At 45.5% G+C, this 6000-nt stretch overlaps 1 protein-coding gene across 3 annotated transcripts in view; it reads left to right on the top strand.

The window, feature by feature from the left end:
* Positions 1–1590: 1590 nt before the first annotated feature.
* Positions 1591–6000, top strand: part of ZNF609 (zinc finger protein 609) — a 230695-nt gene continuing 226285 nt past the window's right edge. For 2 of the 3 annotated variants that reach the window (XM_080682313.1, XM_080682312.1), the window contains exon 1: positions 1692–1803. The gene's annotated coding sequence lies outside the window, so the exon portion shown is untranslated. Of the gene's footprint in view, positions 1804–6000 lie in introns of all 3 variants that reach the window. The other variant, XM_080682314.1, reaches the window with a different exon arrangement.

Below are 6000 nucleotides of genomic sequence, written 5' to 3'. Positions count from 1 at the left end.
GGCTAAAAATTGGGGTTCAAAGTAGCAATGTTTTTCCTTTGTTTCCTATTTTTGCAACTCAGTCTCCAACAGGTCATGTTCTTTAGTGGGAGATGATTACTCAATTATTAATCCATAATTAAGTCTAAACATTTTAACAAGTCTAAAACACTAAACTCTATTCTTTCTCTTGCTGCTAAGGAGCTGAATTCTCACTTGTAATATATCACTTAGTACAGATTGGAAGTTTGCTGTCACCTGAGATCAATTCTGTCCTTCTACTGTCCTAAACAAGTTGAATATTGGTGGACCAAAAGGGAGATTATCTTCCTAGGCCAGACAGCCTTAGTATTTATCTTTAGCAAATCCCTTCCCCCCTCCCCCCAATATACACACTTTTTGTGTAGAGGTGGAGAGTAAAGGTATTTTGTGACCTGGCTCTATCCTCAAGTCACATACCATCTTGAGGGCACTGTTGGAGGTACCTCAGGATAAGCAAAGAAAAGAAACTGCAGTTGACTAAGATGGTCAGGGACACAGGAGGAATGTAATAGGGGCTAAAATGTGGGGAGCCTTGAGAATTAAGATACATTTCTGTTTGCTATGGAAGGAGGTAGAAGTTTTAGGAAAGGAAGTCCTGAGGAGTATGTTTTACAAGTGAGTGGTGAGTGGGGGCGTTCTTTAAACAAACAGGAGTGGCTCTATGGTTTGGTTCCCTGTCAGAGCACATGCCCACCCTGGTAGGGGGCATGGAGGAGGTAGCTGATAGATGATCCTCTCTCAGCTTTGATGTTTCTATTTCTGCCTCTCCCTTACTCTCTGAAATCAATGAAATACATATTTAAAAAAACATGCACTGAATGCCTACTGTGTACTAGATAATGTGCTGGGCTGTCAGAGACGAATGGCAGATAAATAAGGAAAGATAAAAGTTACATAGGATATTGGTTTGGAGGACAGAATAAGACTTTTACATAAAAGTAGTAAGGTTTGATGACAGGATGGTGAGGTGAGAAGGGATATTAGAAGGACTAGAAATGGGTACTTTGAAGAGGAAAACAAATGGTAATCTGAAAAAAGGAAACTAGAGAACAAGGAAAAAAGTAGAGGGTTGATATTTTGCTGAACCAAGGGATAAAATAGATGAAACCATCACGAGCTTTGCTTGCTCTTCTGTGCTTTGTGGATGTTCACATTCAGACCCCTTTCTCCACAGTTGAAGGACACCTATAGAACTGGTGCCTTCTATAAGTTTTTGATACTCCCCCAGAGACCTCTGCGAGGAAGTCTGGTCTGGCGAGAGTTCTTTCCACGAGGAGAGAGCGTTAGGTTCGAGCTTCTAAATCCAGGTTTCTTCGAGTTTATCTCTGTTTTAACCGGCTCGCCGGGTTTTCCAGCATTCCCAGAGCAGACTCTAATCCTGGCTCCTTGTGACCTTGCATTCCGAGACCCAGGATTTGGCTTCTCCATCCAGGTTCCGGGTTTCCCCTGCGCTCTCCCTCTCCAGTCTCCACACCAGCCCGGAATCCGGATCCGAGGGCCCTGTGATCCAGTGTCCATACCTTCCAGGCGGCCCTGGTTGTCCCGGATCGCGGCGGCAGCGGCGGTGGCGGTGGCTGAGGGACCCGCGGCCCGGACACAGCGGCACCGGCCGGGCGGGGCGGAGCGGCGCGGGGAAGGGGCGGAGAGCCGAAGCGGAGGCGGGGTGGGGTGGGGGGGAGGGGCCGCGGGAACGGATGGCGGCCTGGGCCCCGTAGCAGCGGCGGCTCTACGGCCCGGGGCCCCGGGCCAGCGGAGGTGGCGGCTCCCGGGACCGGCCGCGCGGTGAGTCCGGAGCTTTGTGTGAAGCCGGGGCTGGGGGAGGAGAGGCGGCGGCGCTGAGGGGAGCCGGGGGTAGCGACGTCTGACGGAGGAAGTGGGGGTTGGGGGTCGGGGCCGAACGAGGGGAAGGTGTGTATGGAGGGGAGGGGGGGCGGGTCGTTGCGTGGGTGGGGGAGGGGGCGTCGAGGGGCGCGGGGTGAAGTTCAAAGCATGGCCGGGCCGATTCAGGGTGAGGGTAGGGGTGCCCGAGAGGGGATTAGGGTCTAGCCAGGTTGTAGTTTGAGGCCAGTCTAATTATCTTAAGGGGGCCCAAGCCGACGGGGGCTAGTCCGGGAGTTAGGGTTTCAGAGCGAAGGGTTGGGAGCTGGACATGTGCGTGGCCCAGGAGGGGGTGAACAAGGTGGCTGGGAGTGTGCAGTAAGTAGGTTGTGGGTGTGTGATCCTTCTAGTCTTCAGGTCATATTTACCCCTGTCCTTTTCTTCAAGATGGAGGGATTCCTGGGCCTGGCCCTTAACTGCTCTCTACACCCCCCCCCCCCCCAAGGGTTTGTGACCCTGTCCTGTTTGGAAAACCCATGCTGCCCTCTTTTCCCTTTATGTGTAATTACGGTTGGATCATCTCTGTGCTTTGCTCAGATTCTCCTTCCTCCCTCTGGGGTTGAGGAGGAGGAGACACATCTGACCAATTAATGTGTGTTTGTGAAACAGGCAGCAGCAAACAGTCATTTCAGCTTCTAGGAATTAGGCTCACACAGGGTGGAGAGATCAGAGCCCTTCAGGGGGAATATTTCTGAACAAATCACAGATGATTGAATTCTCTAAGAAACAGCTTCCTGTCTAAATGAAAGTGGGAAAGATGGGGGAGAAAGCCTGTCTGTTTCCAGCCATGTGTCCAGAGCCCCAGGGGTTGAGTTAGAGTCCCCAGTCCCCCACAGGCCTCTCTTTTCTGTATTAGGCTTTGCTCTGCAGCCTTGAGTTAATTTCACCCCTGCTGCTTTGTCTTGGGGGAGGGAGTGCTGGTTTAGACTGTTGTGAGGAGAGATGACTGTTCTGCTGCCACACACAATAGTCGTGTCATTTTATCGGGAGTGCTACCCCAGGGCTGAGAACTGCTGCTGCAGAGATAAACCGGTCCCTCTCACCCGCCTATTGTGTACACAGTGAAGGTCATAGGTTCAAGTCTTGTCTGAGAGCTTTGGATATGCTCCATCTCCCAGGCTCCTCAGTGCCATTTTCTTCCTATTCCAGACTGGGGCTTGCCATTGGAGGAGGCCAGACAGAAAGGCTCTTCTTTTTGAGTGAGGAACAATGCAGAGCTCATTGGCACACATTTTTTCAGAAGAATAGGGGATGCCAGCCATGTTGTGCCTGCTTCTTTAGCTAGCCTGTACTAAGTTGTGAAGGAATAGTGTCTGGGAGACTCGACCCTGACGTTTATGTCAGACCTCCAAGGGGAGGTTTCTACTCTTGTTTGAACCATCATATTTAATTCTTTTTATAGAGGTGAGGCACTCATACAGTGATTTTGTGTGTGTGTGTTTAGGAATACAACTAAAAACCTGTGTAGTGTTACTATAGGGAGTCAAGGACCCAGTACCTTTTTAATGGTGACTTCCTGGTCAATAGTAATTGCACAACAAAAAGCCACAGGATTTGCCTATCTGGTCAAGGCTTGTGGAAACAAGGCCTGTGTTCATTTTAATTCTGATGAAAAGGGTGACTTGCTTATTGTGCAGAAAGTCTATAACTGTTTCTTTATTAGGGAGAACTGTGCCAAAGAGATGAACATTAAAAAAAAACCACACACACACCCACATTTGAGAGCTTGGGGGTTATTAATGAGGGAAGGATGAGAATAAGCTAGAAGGAACCCTATCCTCATATATCTCATAGAAGTGTCCAACTGGTACTATTAGGTAAAAATAAAATTTGGTTTTCATTTAGGACATTGAAGAAAACTTTTGTTTAAAAAGAGATTAAAATCAAACTCATTTTGAGAAAACAGTTGTATACAATACACTGTACACAATAGCCAACCATTTCATATAAATAGAAACTTTAGCCTTTGGTTTTGGTAAAGGCCTTTCTGAGGTACTGAATCTATGTTGCTTCCCTCATTCCTTTATTTCAAATAGTCTTAAAATGATAGCTTGCCACTTAGGTGTTGGGCTTTGTTAGAAAGAAGTTGTTTTGACCTTTGTATTTCCTGATGACAGAACTGTCTTAAGGTCTTACTAGAGGTGTTGTCTGTCTTTAGGCTGTTTTCAACTAATATATGTCCTTGGTCTCTGAATGAAGTCTCAGCTAAATTGAGTCCAAAGCTTTTTGCTCTTGGGCTGTTGGCATTCATTTCTGAATCCTGTCAGGTGACACTGAAGGCAGAAGCCCCAGATTAATTTGCCTTGATTAGGTATAGTGCTTTCAAATTTGGGCCCTTGCCATGAGGAGTCTCATGAGTCTTCTGATTGTGACCATCCTTCAGAGAGTACTTTGGGTTTTCCCCACCCCCAGCATCTTGGCAGAAAATGTTTCCTTGTGCCTGGCTGGTGTCACTCAGTGAGCATCGACCTATGAAACAGGAGGTTTGATTCCCCCAGTCAGGGCATATGCTTGGGTTGTAGGCTCGATTCCCATTAGGGGGCATGCAGGAGGCAGCTGATCAATGATTTTCTCTCATCATTGATGATTCTATCTCTCTCCCTTCCTTTCTGAAACGTGTGTGTGTGTGTGTGTGTGTGTGTGTGTGTGTGTGTACACATATATACACATATATTTTTTTAAGAAAAGATAATGTTTCCTTGTGAGAGGTGTCTGGGTAGCTAGACAGATTTGTGCTTTTTTTTTTTGAGGATATGGAAGCATAATTTTGGCTACTGGTAGTAATTATATTGCAATTAGCATAGAGCTAAATGGCTGGAATAGGATAATTTGTTGAGGGGTTTACTGATTGCTCTGTCAAGTGCAAGTGCCACTCCTTATTTATTTGCCTGAGAACTCCACTGCCTGGGCTCAGCCATGGAGACTTAAGTATAGAAATGATACGTGGTTTCCAGAAGTTCTTGCTCTGCTCTCTCTTATTACTGTCAGGTACCATAGCACCTTCTGCCGCCACTTTCTCTATCTCCAGAGGTAGCTAAGCAATTGTTATTTCCCTTGTGGAAAATATCATGGATGGAAATACTGCCAGACAGATGGGGTCACTCTGAGATAAGGCAGCCTTATGTTGTGTGGCAAGGCTTTTTTTCCCAGCAGTTGAATTCTCACTTCATTTGATTTTTAAAAATCCATTTTCTTTAAAAAACAAAGAACAACAACAAAACCCACAAAATATAAAAATCACATTGTGTACTAAATATGCCTTTATGATCTCTCTCATAAAAGTTGGCTGTGACAGGCAAAATGAAGATAGGTGATGCTGATTGGCAGGTTCTGGGTCCACTAAATATCAGTGAAGGACTCTTTTCACTAGGGAACAGGTAATTCACCAAAGCACCTGCCTAGCTGGGCATGTGGAATTGGCAGCAGCTGTGCAGCTGAAGAGGGATTATTGAGCAGGTGGCTAAAGAATCACATGTCACAGTGACAAGAAAATACTCGGTCTTCCGTGGTTTAGGTTCAGTTCATATGTGTGAAATTGCTCTTTGTTTCACATTTCTTAATGTCTGGTACTGATTTGTTAGTGAGATGATAATGGAATAGAAAAAACAGTTTCTTCTTTTTCTGTTTCTTTTAGACTACTGAGTAGCTTGCCTTAGACATGGTCCTAGACAGCCCTATTGTATTTCTGTGAGTTCTGGCTTTATGCCCTATGAATGGGAAAGAAATAGTAGCAATTCAGTGTTTCTAGTACTTGTTTATTAGAGGGAAATGGGAAGGAGAAAATTCTTTGGTTTTATCATGGTGAAAAAGATTTAACCCCACTGGGAGGATAACCCAGCAGGTTTTAGGCAAAGGATGTAATTGAATTTTTGTGTTAGGTCTATCTGACATGCCTTACTCAGTAAATTTGCATGTGTTTTTATTTTATGAATATAGTTCTCCACATGAAATTTACATCTCTTCAGTTTGTTTTGTTCCATTTTTCGTTTCTCCCAGGACCTTTATAACTTTTCTCTGGCGTTGAGATTAACATCATTTGTTAGAATCAAATAATCACCAGAGGGCCAAATCATGTTATGGAACCATCTCAACTAAATATTT

The sequence above is a fragment of the Plecotus auritus genome (assembly GCF_963455305.1).
Source record: "Plecotus auritus genome assembly, chromosome: 1".
Classification (NCBI taxonomy): Eukaryota; Metazoa; Chordata; class Mammalia; order Chiroptera; family Vespertilionidae; genus Plecotus; species Plecotus auritus.
Note: the sequence above shows the minus strand (reverse complement) of the source record. Positions and strands in the feature narration are given on the sequence as shown.